At 38.5% G+C, this 15,802-nt stretch overlaps 1 protein-coding gene and 1 long non-coding RNA gene across 4 annotated transcripts in view; one reads left to right on the top strand and one right to left on the bottom strand.

The window, feature by feature from the left end:
* The window catches only part of LOC129631957 (zinc finger protein 569), a 159,090-nt gene that overhangs the window by 98,248 nt on the left and 45,040 nt on the right, over positions 1-15,802 (bottom strand). The gene's annotated exons all lie outside the window — the stretch shown is intronic.
* Positions 30-9,027, top strand: LOC129631983 (uncharacterized). 2 transcript variants are annotated; one of them, XR_008704250.1, is made up of 5 exons: positions 30-189; positions 2,165-2,198; positions 2,438-2,746; positions 5,174-5,305; positions 7,389-9,027. It is a non-coding gene; the product is annotated as an uncharacterized LOC129631983 (long non-coding RNA). The 2 variants fall into 2 exon arrangements; XR_008704249.1 differs by lacking the exon at positions 2,165-2,198.

A 15,802-nucleotide genomic window follows, 5' to 3' on the forward strand; every position in this document is an offset into this window, starting at 1 on the left:
GGGAGAGCCCGCCTGCGCTCATTGCGCAGGCGTGGGACGCGCTTGGCTCTAGCTTTTGGGGCGAAGACTGCGCTGCTGTTGAGTGGTCTTTGCCGGTCAGGACAAAGTGGGACAGGCAGATAGGGCAGGTGCAGGGAATCAGTTTGAGCGTCAGATTGACACGAGACCCTGTGTGTCCCTTTGGTGCAGGTGAATATGTGCGAGACATTGCGAGATATTTTCGGGTGGACTAGGAGTCCCTCAGTGACCGGGTGTAGGATTGTGTTTCTGCCTGTGTGTGATTCTATGTGCTGTTGGGTGTCAGGTGATTCGTACTAGGAGCTGCATAGTAATAGCATTTTATAACTGTGTGGGATTGTCTGAGAGATTATGGGGCCTCTGCCTTTGTAGTTTGTTTTGTGTCCATAATTGAGAGTGGTTGTGTGACTGGTGATGATTTCTTATATAAATGTACTTTTATCATGCCTACATCTGAACGTCTGTAGGAGTGTGACTAGCAAAAGAACATATATGTGATTGTGAAAAAAGATGGATGGTCAAATTATTTCTTCCTTGAACACCAATTTGATAATCTGGAAGAGGTCATCAGTTCATTTGGCAAATAATTTAGGCCTGATTTTTCTACTGGATCAAATACATGTAATTATGGGGAAGAATGCAAAATCAACTTAGTCGGCTGTTGTTTTTTTTAAGAAGCATATTTTCAAAGGCAGCCTTAGGGTAACTGCTTTTTCCTCCACCACAGCCCTTCAAAGTAGGCATTCATTCTTTTCTACTATTAAGGGGACTTTGTTGGGTAAGGTTGAGAGGCATCCAGTTAATAAAACAATAAAATAACTTTATATATAAGAAGAGTAAATTTCAGTAGAGTCCAGCATTAGTCAGATTTCCTGAATTCTAGGTCAAACCCTGTTTCCTTTTTCTATGAGCATGTGTGAGTTAGTTGCTTAGTCGTGTCCAACTCTGCAACCCCATAGACTGCAGCCCACCAGGCCCCTCTGTCCATGGGATTCTCCAGGCAAGAACACTGGAGTGTGTCGCCATTTACTTCTCCAAAAGAAACTATAGAAAGAAAGAAAGTGAAGTTGCTCAGTCATGTCCAACTCTTTGTGACCCCATGGACTGTAGCCTACCAGGCTCCTCCATCCATGGAATTTTTCAGGCAAGAGTACTGGAGTGGGTTGCCATTTCCTTCTCCATTCTATGAGCATACCTTGACTCAAAGAGAGAAAAGAACTTAATGTAGGTCTGTTGATAAGCCTGGGCTTGTCTTCACTTACTTCATGACCTCCTGTTCTTTAAAAAAAAAAAAATCATAAACTTGTGAATGTCCAGCCCAAAAGAGATGGAGCTGTCATTTCATCACTGCTTAGGGGGCGGAGGATCAAGAACTAATAAAGCTTATCTGATTTTTAGGACCATTTACCAAATACTTGGGAGAAGGCGATGGCACCCCACTCCAGTACTTTTGCCTAGAAAATCCCATGGAAGGAAGAGCCTGGTAGGCTGCAGTCCATGGGGTCGATAGGGTCGGACACAACTGAGCGACTGACTTCACTTTCACTTTTCACTTTCATGTACTGGAGAAGGAAATGGCAACCCACTCCAGTGTTCTTGCCTGGAGAATCCCAGGGATGGGGAAGCCTGGTGGGCTGCTGTCTATGGGGTCGCACAGAGTCGGACACGACTGAAGCAACTTAGCAGCAGCAGCAGCACCAAATACTTTGATTTCTTCCCAATTTTGTGGAGTAGCAAGTTTGGTGACCAAGATTGTTGAGTAAATGAACCTGTGTGCTTGATCCAGTATAGCTATGTGAAATAGAGATAGTCAAATCGCTCTGACTTAGAGTGGGTCAGAATGTCAGAGTAGACCAAAATTTTTTCAAGAGGATACATAGGAAATGTAGTTTGTTTTTTTAAGAGGTGACACATTCTGGTTTCAAGTTAGACAGACGTGCATAGGTCTCAAGCCACATCTTGATTGTCTGTTGTCTCTTTTGGCTTTTGAATAGTTGTGATGATTGCTTGCAAGAGAAAAGAGGTTATTGTTTAAAAAACAGGAATTACTAACCTGAGATGAATAGATTCCATGTAGATGGGTTTATTATTGTATATTAAACTTATGACATTTTGTATATGTATAAATGTGATTTTTCTTTTCCAGAGAAAGTAGAGGCACCTTTATCAGATTCACAGAGGTACTTTGACCCTCCCAGAACTAAAGACCTTTAGAAATAAAGATCACAGAAGCTGAGGAGGATCTTTTTCCAGCATACTATATGATATATTTAATATAAAAAACTATATATTTTTGGAAGGATATGCCCCTCTGTCAATAGTAAACTTTGAGGCGAGAAGCGAGGACTTATTGTAAAGGGGGAGAGTGTCAAAGAGGACTTTAGGTATTAATGATAATCTCTCTTTTTTTCCTTACAAGGAAAACATATTACTCATGTATGTAAATTTTAATCTTAAAATTCAAAGAAAATGGAGATGTTGAAGATTTTGGAGCAAGAAATGAGTCAAGGAACCTAAATTCTGTGGAAGAAGATAAAATCCAGAAAAACCATGGAGAAAACTGCAAAGGGGAAAGAATACACAGGCAATAATTTTTCATAAGAACCAGGTTCCCTGTTTATTAGCGGGCAGTTTCAGATTTACATTATGGCCCAGACCCTCAAGGATTAGTTATCGCTTGAGCCCAGCAACTAGAGCCCATGGTAGTGGTTGCCCATGTACATTATTGGTAAATATATTCTTTTTCCTGGCATCGGGTCATTTCCTTTAAGACTCTTTATCAATGCTGGCAATAGATTAGATTTATACCAGTACATATGAGTCAGGCATTTATTCAGTGATCTCAGGTTCTCAAGTATTTTTATAATTATTTTTCACTGTTTTTATTTTTAAAAATTTAAGCTATAGGAAAAGCAAAAGAATATTGTAATGATGTATACTGTATGTCCTTTAGCTAGATTCACCAGTTTTTAACATTTTGCACCATTCTCTTAATCTGTCTATGCTTATTTACATATTTTTTGTTTGGTTTTTGCTCTATTTATAAGAGCAATATTATGAGTATTCAACACCATGAATATACATAAGAAATTTAACATTGATTCATAATATCATCTAATATATAATCTGCTTTTACATTGTCCCAGTTGTTCCCAGATACCCTATATATGCATTTTAAAAACTGATACATACTCCAGATCAAAGTCACACGTTGCAGTGGACCGGCTTTTGTCTCACAGTTCTAGAAGCTGGGAAGTCCAAGATCAAGATACAGGCAGATTTTGTTCCTTCTGAGAGCCTTTCCTGGTTTACAGATGGCCACCATCTTGCTGTTTTCTCACATGGTGAAAAAAGGGCCTATCTTTTTAATGTAGAGCAGTATTCCCTTCCGTAGAAGACAATGGCAACCCACTCCAGTACTCTTGCCTGGAGAATCCCAGGGACGGCAGAGCCTGGTGGGCTGCCATCTATGGGGTCCCACAGTCGGACATGACTGAAGCGACTTAGCAACAGCAGCAGCAGCATTCCCTTCACTTGTTTTGTGTTTCACAATGACATTTTAAAGAATTAAAGAGGCTAGAATGTTGAGCCTAACATTCTGAATTTTCTTGTTTCGTCATGACTAGGTTACATTTAAATATATTTGACAAGAATACTAGAGGCACTGCTGTATGCATCCTAGTATATCACATCAGTTCAGTTCAGTTGCTCAGTCGTGTCTTACTCTTTGTGACCCCATGGACTGCAGCACACCAGGCTTCTCTGTCCATTGCCAACTCCTGGAGTTTACTCAAACTCATGTTCATTGAGTTGGGGATGCCATCCAACCATCTCATCCTCTGTTATCTTCTCTAGCCTTCAATCTTGCCCAGCATCAGGGTCTTTTCCAATGAGTCAGTTCTTTGCATCAGGTGGACAAAGTATTGAGAGTTTCAGCTTCAGCATCATTCCTTCCAGTGAATATTCAGGACTGATTTCCTTTAGGATTGACTGGATTGATCTTCTTGCAGTCCAAGGGTCTCTCAAGTGTCTTCTCCAACAGCACAGTTCAAAAGCATCAATTCTTCAACGCTTAGCTTTCTTTATAGTCCAACTCTCACATCTATACATGACTACTGGAAAAACCGTAGCTTTGACTAAATGGACCTTTGTTGGCAAAGTAATGTCTCTGCTTTTTAATATGCTATCTAGGTTGGTCATAGCTTTCTTCCAAGAAGCAAGCATCTTTTAATTTCATGGCTGCAGTCATCATCTGCAGTGATTTTGGAGCCCCAAACAATAAAGTCTGTCACAGTTTCCACTGTTTCCCCATCTATTTCCCATGAAGTGATGGGACCAGATGCTGTGATCTTAGTTTTCTGAGTGTTGAGTTTTAAGCCAACTTTTTTACTCTCCTCTTTCACTTTCATCAAGAGGCTCTTTAGTTCTTCTTCACTTCCTGCCATAAGCGTGGTGTCATCTGCATATCTGATGTTATTGATATTTCTCCCGGCAATCTTGATTCCAGCTTGTGCTTCATCCAGCCTGGCATTTTGCATGATGTACTCTGCATATAAGTTAAACAAGCAGGGTGACAATATACAGCCTTGACGTACTCCTTTCCTGATTTGGAACCAGTCTGTTGTTCCATGTCCAGTTCTAACTGTTGTTTCCTGACCTGCATACAGATTTCTCAAGAGGCAGGTCAGGTGGTCTGGTATTTCCATCTCTTTCAGAATTTTCCAGTTTGTTGTGATCCACACAGTCAAAGGCTTTGGCATAGTCAATAAAACAGAAGTAGATGTTTTTCTAGAACTCTTGCTTTTTCAATGATCCAATGGATGTTGGCAATTTGATCTCTCTCTGGTTCCTCTGCCTTTTCTAAATCCAGCTTGAACATCTGGAAGTTCTCAGTTCACGTACTGTTAAAGCCTGGCTTGGAGAATTTTGAGCATTACTTTAACTGGCATGTGAGATGAGTGCAGTTGTGTGGTAGACTCCAAGGCAAATTTGGCCTTGGAGTACAGAATGAAGTGGGGCAAAGGCTAATAGAGTTTTGCCAAGAGAATGCACTGGTCATACCAAACACCCTCTTCCAACAACACAAGAGAAGACTCTATACATGGACATCACCAGATGGTCAACACCAAAATCAGATTGATTATATTCTTTGCAGCCAAAGATGGAGAAGTTCTATACAGTCAGCAAAAACAAGACTGGGAGCTGATTGTGGCACAGACCATGAACTCCTTATTGTCGAATTCAGACTTAAATTGAAGAAAGTAGGGAAAACCACTGGACCATCCAGGTATGACCTAAATCAAATCCCTTACAATTATACAATGGAAGTGACAAATAGATTCAAGGGAGTAGATCTGATAGAGTGCCTGAGAACTAAGGACGGAGGTTTGTGACATCGTACAGGAGGCAGGGATCAAGACCATCCCCAAGAAAAAGAAATGCAAAAAGGCAAAATGGTTGTCTGAGGAGGCCTTACAAATATCTGAGAAAAGAAGAGAAGGGAAAAGCAAAGGAGAAAAGGAAAGATAAACCCACTTGAATGCAGAGTTCCAAAGAATAGCAAAGAGAGATAAGTAAGCCTACCTCAGTGATCAGTGCAAAGAAATAGAGGCAAAGAATAGAATGGGAAAGACTAGAGATCTCTTCAAGAAAATTAGAGATACCAAGGGAACATTTCATGCAAAGATGAGCACAATAAAGGACAACTACTGAGCCCATGTGCAGCAGTTAATGAAGCCTGTGCACCCTATAGCCTGTGCTCCACAAGAGAAGCCACTCCATGAGAAGCCTGTGCACCACAGCTAAAGAGCAGCCCCTGCCCACCACAGCTAGAGAAAAGCCTGCACAGCAATGAAGACCCAGCACATCCAAAAAAAAATAAATAAAAATTATATGTATAAAATGAATGAGTGTAACTGTGTTCCAATCAAACTTTATTTACAGAAACAGGCAGTGGCAGGATTTAGCTGGGGAGGGGGGTGGCTATAGTTTGCCAGCCTTTGTTCTAGGATGTATATTATGAATGTTGTATCACTGAACATAGGGTATTTGGAACATGCAAATATTATCACCTTTACTAGACAATGCAGTATTTTCCAAAGGAGATTTTTCAACTTTTATTCCTTACTAACATTTTAAATTGTCAGAATTTTAAGTTTAGACCAATCTGGTAGATGGATATGAGACGAAATCTCATTTTGGTTTTACTTTGCATTTCTCTAATTAAGGTTAAGGTTTTATCTGGAAATATTTACTGGCCATTTGTCTAATATGAAATGCATATTAAAGTTATGTGCTCATTTTTTTCTTAAATTGTCTTACAGAATTTTATTAAAAATATTCTGGATGTTTATCTTGTGTTAGTCATATGTGTTGAAAGCTTGTCTTTTCATTCTCTAGGGAATCTTTCAATAAGTAGAAGTTCTCTAATGTCAGATTTATTAAAAAAAAATTTAAGACTTGTTCTTTTTTTGTGTTTTAAGAAATCAATATATTACACCAAGGTCTTAAATTTAGTCTCCTACATTATCTTCTTAAAGGTTTATTGTTTTGCCTTCTACATTTTTGGTTGTTATAAAATCTTTTGGAATCAATCTGTTTCTGAAAGATAAAAGAGTACAATTTATGTGTGTGTACACCAATTGTTCCAGAACATGAAAAGGCCATCATTTCCCTTCTTATTGACAGTCATAAATTAGATTAACGCATATGTATGGAACTGATGGGGGAGGGTCTTTATTCAATCTGTTGATTAATTTATTATTTCCTGTAATATGTACATGATCTTGACTGTTGTAGTTCAGTCACTCAGTCGTGTCCAACTCTTTGTGACCCCCATGGACTGCAATATACCAGGCTTACCTGTCCTTCAGCATCTCCTGGAGTTTGCTCAAACTCATGTCCATTGAGTCAATGATGCCATCCAACCATCTCATCCTCTGTCGTCCCCTTCTCCTCCTGCCTTCAATCTTTCCCAGCATCAGGGTCTTTTCTAATGAGTCAGCTCTTCACATCAGGTGGCTAAAGTATTGGAGCTTCAGCTTCAGCATCAGTCCTTCTAATGAATATTCAGGATTGATTTCTTGATTAACATAGTTTTTGGTATATGATAACACAAAGACCTATTTGGGACCTTGTTAATCTTCTCCAGTATATAGGTTTATTTTTTAGTCTTATCTTTATTATTCCCTTGTTTGTACTTTCTTTTGGTTTATTGCCATTTTCTTCCCCACATTTTAAGTTGGATAATTAGGCAATTAATTTTTATGCTTTTTTAAAAAAGTTTTAAGTATAGTTGATTTAAAATATTGTGTTGATTTCTGCTGTACAATAGTGATTCAGTTATATGTATCTTCTTTCTTTCTTGTTAGTTGCTCAATCATGCCCAACTCTGTGTGACCCCATGGACTATAGCCTGCTGCTGCTGCTGCTAAGTCACTTCAGTCGTGTCCGACTCTGTGCGACCCCATAGATGGCAGCCCACCAGGCCCCCCCGTCCCTGGGATTCTTCAGGCAAGAACACTGGAGTGGGTTGCCATTTCCTTCTCCAGTGCGTGAAAGTGAAAAGTGAAAGTGAAGCCGCTCAGTCGTGTCCGACCCTCAGTGACCCCATGGACTGCAGCCTACTAGGCTCCTCCGTCCATGGGATTTTCCAGGCAAGAGTACTGGAATGGGGTGCCATTGCCTTCTCCAATAGCCTGCTGGGATCCTCTATCCATGGGATTTCCCAGACAAGAATACTGGAGTGGGTAGCCATTCCCTTCTCCAGGGAATACTCCTGACCCAGGGATCGAACCCGGGTCTCCTGCATCGCAGGCAGATTCTTTACCATCTGAACCACCAGGGAAGCCCTAATTATATGTCTCCATATATTCTTTCTCATATTCTTTTCCATTATGGCTTATTACTGGATATTGTTAATTTTTTGGCTGCACCGTGCAGCTTGCCGTATGTTGGTTCCACGACCAGGACTCAAACCTATGCCCCTGCAGCAGAAGCATGGAATCCTAACCACTGGAGTGCCAGATAATTCCCTTTTACAGGATATTTAATACAGTTCTCTTTGCTATACAGAAGGACCATTTTGTTTATCCACTCTATATATAATAGTTTGCATCTGCTAATCCCAAACTCCCACTCCATCTTCCTCTATCCCCCTCCCCCTTGGTAACCACAAATCTGTTCTCTCTGAGTCTGTTTGGTTTGTATATCATTTGTATCATATTTTAGATTCCATGTATAAGAGATATCACATAGTATTTGTCTTTCTCTTTCTGACCTACTTATTATGATAATTTTTGGGTCCATCAATGTTGCTGCAAATGGCATTGTCATCTCTCTTTATGGCTGAGTTGTATTCCATTGTATACATGTACCACCTCTTCTTTATGTATTCATCTGTCAGTGAACATTTAGGTTGCTTTCATGTCTTGGTTATTGTAAACATTTCTGCTATGAACATTGGGGTGCATGTATCCTTTTGAATTAGAGCTTTCTTGGGATATGTGCCCAGGAATGGGATTGCTGGATCATATGGTAGCTCTGTTTTTAGTTCTTTTTAACAAACCACCATACTGTTCTCTCTAGTGGCTGCACCAATTTACATCCCACCAATATAGGAGGGTTCCCTTTTCCCACAATTTCTCCATCTAGTGACAGATGTTAACTAGACTTACTTTGGTGATCATTTTGAAATATATGCAAGTATTGAATAAACATGTCATACACCTGAAACTAAAATAGCACTTATGTCAATTATATCTAAAAAGAAAATAAAGAGTTCCTACCTCAAGGAAAAAACCCTCAAATTTAATGATGAAAAAAACTTTGCATTTAACAAAATCTATCAAAAAAAGAAAAAATTTCTCAGATTTTTTGTATACCAGAATTGTTTTTGTGTGCATTTGTCTTAAGCCAAGTATTAAGCATTCAGTCAAATGTGGTTTCAATGAACTTCTCCAAGAAACAGTATTATTTGAAATATTAATTAAAAATTTTTTCATACTGGAAATAACATGTAAAATGTATTTCTTTATTTGGGTCACCCTCAAAGAAGCTTGAAAAACATATCAAATTCCAAAACCACACATTAAGATAAAGAAAATGACTTGAGGCTGTGTCAAGTCAATTTGCCATCATAAACATTTCTTGGAAAGATAATTCCTAAACTCTGGAATTAATCTAGAAAAGTTAAATCTTAAGACATTCTGGAAAGTGGTATTCCTTTGTATTCTTTTAGTTGTATGTTAGATGTTATTTATATTTTAACCTAGAGTATTTATTATCATTTACAGCAAAAATCTATTATTATCTGCTCCTGTTTGACTTTGAAACTACGGCTATGCTACCAGCCTCACAGAATGAACTTCAAAATTTTTATTAGGGGAATGGTGTTGAAAAATTTCAAGTGTAGAACTAATTGTACTAAATTTCTCAAAACACACAAACTACTAAGAAAGAGGTCTACTGGCTAGGATTTGGTGCTTTCGCTGCCATGGCCTAGATTCAATTGCTGGTTAGGAAACAGACCCTGCAAACCTTGTGGCAGGGAAAAAACAAAACAAACAAAAACTCCCCAAAACAAAGACAAAAACCCACAGGCTACTAAATCTCAACTAAAATGAAACTTATCCCAAATAACCATTAAAGAAATTGAATTTGTATCATAAAGCTCTCCCAAAAGAAATCCTTGGGCCCAGGTGTCTCCATTGGAAGTTTTTCAAAAACATTTTAAAAGTGAACACAAATTTTACACGACTTCTTCCAGAAAATATAACACTTCCTGACTCATTTTATGAGGCCATTATTATACTGATTCCCAAACGAGACAAAGACTAGGGGAAAAAACTCATAATTTTTGACACAAAAATCATCAACAAAATGTTAGCAAATCAAATACAGCAAGGAAGTTATATAACATGACTGAGTGGGATTTACTATAGGTATACAAGACAGGTTTGGCATTTTAAGTAATAAATGTAATCCACCATATTAACAGGTTGAAGAGGAAAAATACTATGATTAACTGCCTCAGAAAAAGTTCAATTGCTGCAGAAAAAGCATTTGATAATATCCAACATCCAATCGTGATTAAAAAAAAACATAATACCTCAGGAAGTTAGGAACAGAGGGGAATTCCTTCTATTTAAAAAAGAGCACTTACACAAAACCTATAGCTAACATAATACTTAATGGTGAAAGACTGAATGTTTCCTCCTATGCTTGCACCACTTTTTACTCAACATAGCACTGGAAGTAATAGCCACCAAAATAAGGCAAGAAAAGAAAAAAGGCATATAGACTAGAAGAAAAAAAACTGTCCCCACTTATAGCCGACATGATTTGTCTATGTAGAAAATTCCAAGGAATGTACTAAAAAAACAAGCTTTTTTTTTTTTAAAAACAAGCTTTTAAGAACTAATTAATGAGTTCTGCAGCAAGATCATAGATTACAAGATCAATATACAAATTATTTGTAATCCATATACAAATTATATTGATATTATAATCTATGACTTTGCTGTAGAACTAATTATATTAATAATTTGTATATTGATTTGTATATATGTATATGTACACACACAATTTGTAAGTACTAGCGATGAATAGGTAAAAACAAAAACACCATTGATAACTTTTCCAAAGAAAATGAAACACTTATACACTGATAAATCATGTATGAGATGTGTATACCCAAAATTGCAAATCCTAATAAGAGAAATCAATGACTATATTAGTTTCCTAGGGCTCCATAACAAATTACCACAAATTTAGTTTAAAACAACTAAACTTTATTTTCGCACAGTCTAAAATCAAGGTATTGGCAGGGCCATGCTTTCTCTAAAAATCCTGGGGGATGATTCTTTCTTGCCCCTTCCAGCTTCTGCTGGTATTAGTAATCCAAGGTGTTCCTTGGCTTATAGATGCATCATTCCAACCTTGCCTTTCATTCCACATGGCTTTCCCTATGTGTTTGTGGTCACACTTCCCTTTTATAAGAATACTGGTCATTAGAATTGTGCCTACTCTAATCCAATACAATCGCACCTTAATTTGATTGTATCTTCAAAGTCTCTATTTTCAAATAAGGTTGCATTCACTGGTACTGAGAGTTAAGATTTGAATATTTTGGGGAACACAATTAAACCCACAATAAAGACCTAAAAATGGAGAGACATGTTCATGGATTGGAAGACTCAGATAGTGAATGACATCAATTATCCCCAAATTGAAATTCTATTAAAAGTCAGCAAGTTTTTTTTTTTTTTGGTAGATATAGGTTAGTTTATTCTAGAATTTATATGAAAAGACCTAGAATAGTTAAGTCAATTTAAAAAAGGTAAAGTGGGATGAGGATGAGCCACTCTACCCAATATTGTTATCCTATAGAATGACAATAAACAAGACAGGGTGGTATTGGCAGAGGGATTGGCATATAGATCAAGAGAAAGGAATAGACAATCCAGAAGTAGACATAAAACAAACATAAAGGCACAAAATCAATTCAATAAAGATAGCCTTTATATAACAAATAGTGCTAGAACAACTGTGTAGTCCTAATGGTCCGGGGGCAAGCGATAAGAATGAAGACAGAACACGAAATCTGGTGCAATGGGGTGAGGGGACCTGCAGCCTCTATTAGACTGAGGTGCAGAGTCCACTCTGAGTCCAGCTTTTATTTCTAATCACAGACTACAAGACTTTCTCAGATCTTATCTTTCTCAAGACACGTGCTGTGTTAATCACGTACTCCTAAATGTCATGGACCACGCTGACATAGTCCAGATCTCCTTGTGTTTACCCCAGGCCGTTCCCTTCTGGGCTAGTCTTAGGAACAATTAGCGTTCATGCCTGGTGCCGAGCTGATGTTCCAAGGTCCATGCTTTCATGAACCCAGTCATACTCCCTTCTGGGTCTGGCCTTGGGGTTTATAACAAGGTGATTATTCTTAAAACATGAAAGATAATCATTAACACAGTTTCTAACACACTGTGTTTCCAGGTGCTGTTTCTGTGAAATTTCTCAAGGCTGTGAAAGTACATTATTAGGAATTCCCACTACATCTTCCCCTTTTTGTTTCTGCAGGAGTAGATATGCCATCCAAGCAACATCTTTCTTCATCAATTCTCGGATGGTTTCTCTCATGCATCTGAGGACTAGACACAAAACAGTTAAAAATATACATCCTGATATTATAGTACCAAGCAATCCTCCTCCTAAAGTTTTAATCCACATCATGGGGTTAAGTTATGTAAGCTTTCCTCAATTTCTTCAAATAAGTCAGTTTCTGGGAGTAATTATAAGTGAGCATTCTGCACATTAGAAATAGTAGCCTGTAATTGGGAAATATATAAGGATGGACTATTACGAACAGGTCCTCTCGAATGTTTAGGTAATTGATACCAAGTATATGCACTTTGATTATATTTATGAGGTGTGACACAAAATGAAGAGATATTCCAATCACACTTGAGATGAATTTGTAGTTTTAAATTTTGTACTTCGTCCTCTAGTAGGAGAACTGCATTTTCTAAATCAATCAATCGTTCATTAATTTCTTGGTCTATGTGGGTTTGATTTCCCCAGGCAGAACTTGCATTTGGTGCCACTGCTGTACAAATGTAGTTGGTTGTATAGTTTCATGCAGTGCCATCTTGCTACTGCTGTGCATAGAGCAATAATTCCCACAACAGCTGCTATAAAGAGTTCAATAAGCCTTTTGGAACATTGTAGTACTTTCTTTATAACCTTTAAAAGAGCATGTGTTTCATGGGAGTCTTCCCAAGGTCTGGTTTGATTTACTGGAAGCCATATTCCCAATCTCCTTTTTAATATAACAAATGCATGATTAGAGTTATAAAGTGAAGAATTTAAGCAAGTATATAATTTGCAATCCTGGCAAGAAAGTTCTTGTACACTTTCATTGATAGAAATTGTTTCTTTCAAGAGTACATAAGGATCTCTCATGAAAACCTGAATATAAAATGTCTAGTTTGTACTGGTATTAAATGTCAATGAATAGTTTTATTGGAATAATGTCCATCCCAGATTTGGAATTTTTTAAGACTTAAAGCCAATTTCCAAGTTTCTCCTTGCCCTCTTCCTTGATCCAACTGTGGGAAGGGAGGTGATGTTCCATTACCATGCCATATAATTGGATGATCTGAATCAGTGGTAATATTAGTATGGTCAAAGACTCTATGCACCTGCCAACGCAGCCTTTTGTGAGGACTGCAGAACTGCTTTTGATGAGAGCAGTTAGAGACTGCATACCCCTTAGGGGTATTAAAAAGCAGAGACATTACTTTACCAACAAAGGTCTGTCTAGTCAAGGCTATGGTTTTTCCAGTAGTCATGTGTGGATGTGAGAGTTGGACTATAAAGAAAGCTGATTTTGCCATATATCAAAATGAATCCACCACAAGTATACATGTGTTCCCCATCCTGAACCCTCCTCCCTCCTCCCTCCCCATACCATCCCTCTGGGTCGTCCCAGTGCACCAGCCCCAAGCATCCAGTATCGTGCATCGAACCTGGACTGGCGACTCGTTTCATATATGATGTTATACATGTTTCAATGCCATACTCCCAAATCATCCCACCCTCTCCCTCTCCCACAGAGTCCAAAAGACTGTTCTATACATCAGTGTCTCTTTTGCTGTCTCGTATACAGGGTTATTGTTACCATCTTTCTAAATTCCATATATATGCGTTAGTATACTGTATTGGTGTTTTTCTTTCTGGCTTACTTCACTCTGTATAATCGGCTCCAGTTTCATCCACCTCATTAGAACTGATTCAAATGTATTCTTTTTAATGGCTGAGTAATACTCCATTGTGTATATGTACCACAGCTTTCTTATCCATTCTTCTGCTGATGGACATAAAATATGGCAATTTTTCTATCTTTCTGATTTTAACACCTTTTTTCCCTCTTGATTTATTGCATGTTGCAAGAACTGCAAAATAATGTGAATTATTTTTGTGATAGCAGATGTCCCTGTTTTTTGGCAGACCCAAATAAAGTGTGTTTCTAATATCAAAAAAAAAAAAAAGAAAGAAAGAAAGCTGAGCACTGAAGAACTGAAGCTTTTGAACTGTGCTGTTGGAGAAGACTCTTGAGAGTCCCTTGGACTGCAAGGAGATCCAACCAGTCCATCCTAAAGGAGATCAGTCCTGAGTGTTCACTGGAAGGACTAATGTTGAAGCTGAAACTCCAATACTTTGGCCACCTGATGTGAAGAACTGACTCATTTGAAAAGACCCTGATGCTGGGAAAGACTGAAGGCAGGAGGAGAAGGGGACAACAGAGGATGAGATGATTGGATGGCATCACTGACTCAATGGACATGAGCTTAGGTAAACTCTGGGAGTTGGTGATGGACAGGGAGGCCTGGTATGCTGCGGTCGCAAAGAGTCTGACACAACTGAGCGACTGAACCAACTGACTCACTGACTCCTTAGAGGACCAGTCCCATATAATTCCATAGGAACCCTTAATCAAAATTACTCCCTCAGTCCTGTGGCAATTATCCCACTAATATAATCTTGTTTTTCAGTCCACAGCTTGTAATGCCTGCATAAAGGTCTGTCTGATTTGGTGTCATTATTGGGTTCTGAGTTGTTATAAGCAAAACTCAGACCAGAGAGAAGATGTAACTGAACCTTAGTATAGTTGCTATTTAAAGAATTAGTGGACAGCCAGGCTTGCATAGATAATTTAAGACATCCTGTAGCCTACACAAATTGGCCAGGATTCATACCTATAAGTAACATTGAAGGGAGCCCCTTCCTCTTGTTTAAAAAGAGGAAGGTGTGTATCTTCAGGTCCTGGTATCCAGGAAGAATCATTAATATAAATGGGGATCATAGAATCCCCCCAACCAATGGGTTTTAGTAATGGGGGGTTAGGTGTGTATGCCCAATAAGTATAATTTTTAGATTCAGCTGTTGCTAAGGGTATACTCACTGTGGTGGTACTAAGAGCAAACATGGCAACAGCCAGATTGTTAGGAGTGACCGCTTTCCCTTGATTTTCTAAGATCTCCTCTGAATTCTGTGTTAATCTTTTACTCTGTCCCCAAGTGGGGATCTTGTTCCAATTTGTCGATGGGAGGGGAATCGTTATGTTTGTTTCAGACTCAGATCCTTGAAACTCATTACTGGGGGGCTCTACGTCCTATGCAAAGCATCCTTCTGTGGGAGTTCATTCATGATATGGTTTCAGATGACGCGAGGGAATCCAAACAGGTGTTTCTGAATCACCTGGCGAAACACAAGTGAAACCCCTTCCCCAGGTTATCAGATTCCCCTATGCTATGTGTGCGTTACTGGATCATACCACCAAACAGGTGGTTTGGGGCGAATTTCTTTTTGTTCCTTCGTAAAATGTCATTCTTCTGCAGTGAAATCATTATCTTGAAGCAAAAAATTTAGAGTGAATAATGCTTTATATAACTTTTGCTGTGGGGGAAGTGACATTCCATCTCCCCCTTTTTGTTTTTGTAACATTTCTTTAAGATATATTATAGCTCATTCTACAATAGCTTGTCCTTGGGGATTATAGGAGATTCCTGTATGATATTTTATAGACCAAGCCTTAAAAAATCCCTAAAAGCAGAACTAGTCTAAGCCAGGCCATTGTTTGTTTTTATATTTTGTGACAGGCCCATAGTAGCAAAGTAGCTACACAAATGTGAAATAACATGTCTTGTAGATTCTCCAGAGCAAACAGTTGCCCAGATAAATTTCGAGTTAGTATCAACCATGACATACACATAAGCAA

The sequence above is a fragment of the Bubalus kerabau genome, chromosome 17, assembly GCF_029407905.1.
Source record: "Bubalus kerabau isolate K-KA32 ecotype Philippines breed swamp buffalo chromosome 17, PCC_UOA_SB_1v2, whole genome shotgun sequence".
Classification (NCBI taxonomy): Eukaryota; Metazoa; Chordata; class Mammalia; order Artiodactyla; family Bovidae; genus Bubalus; species Bubalus kerabau.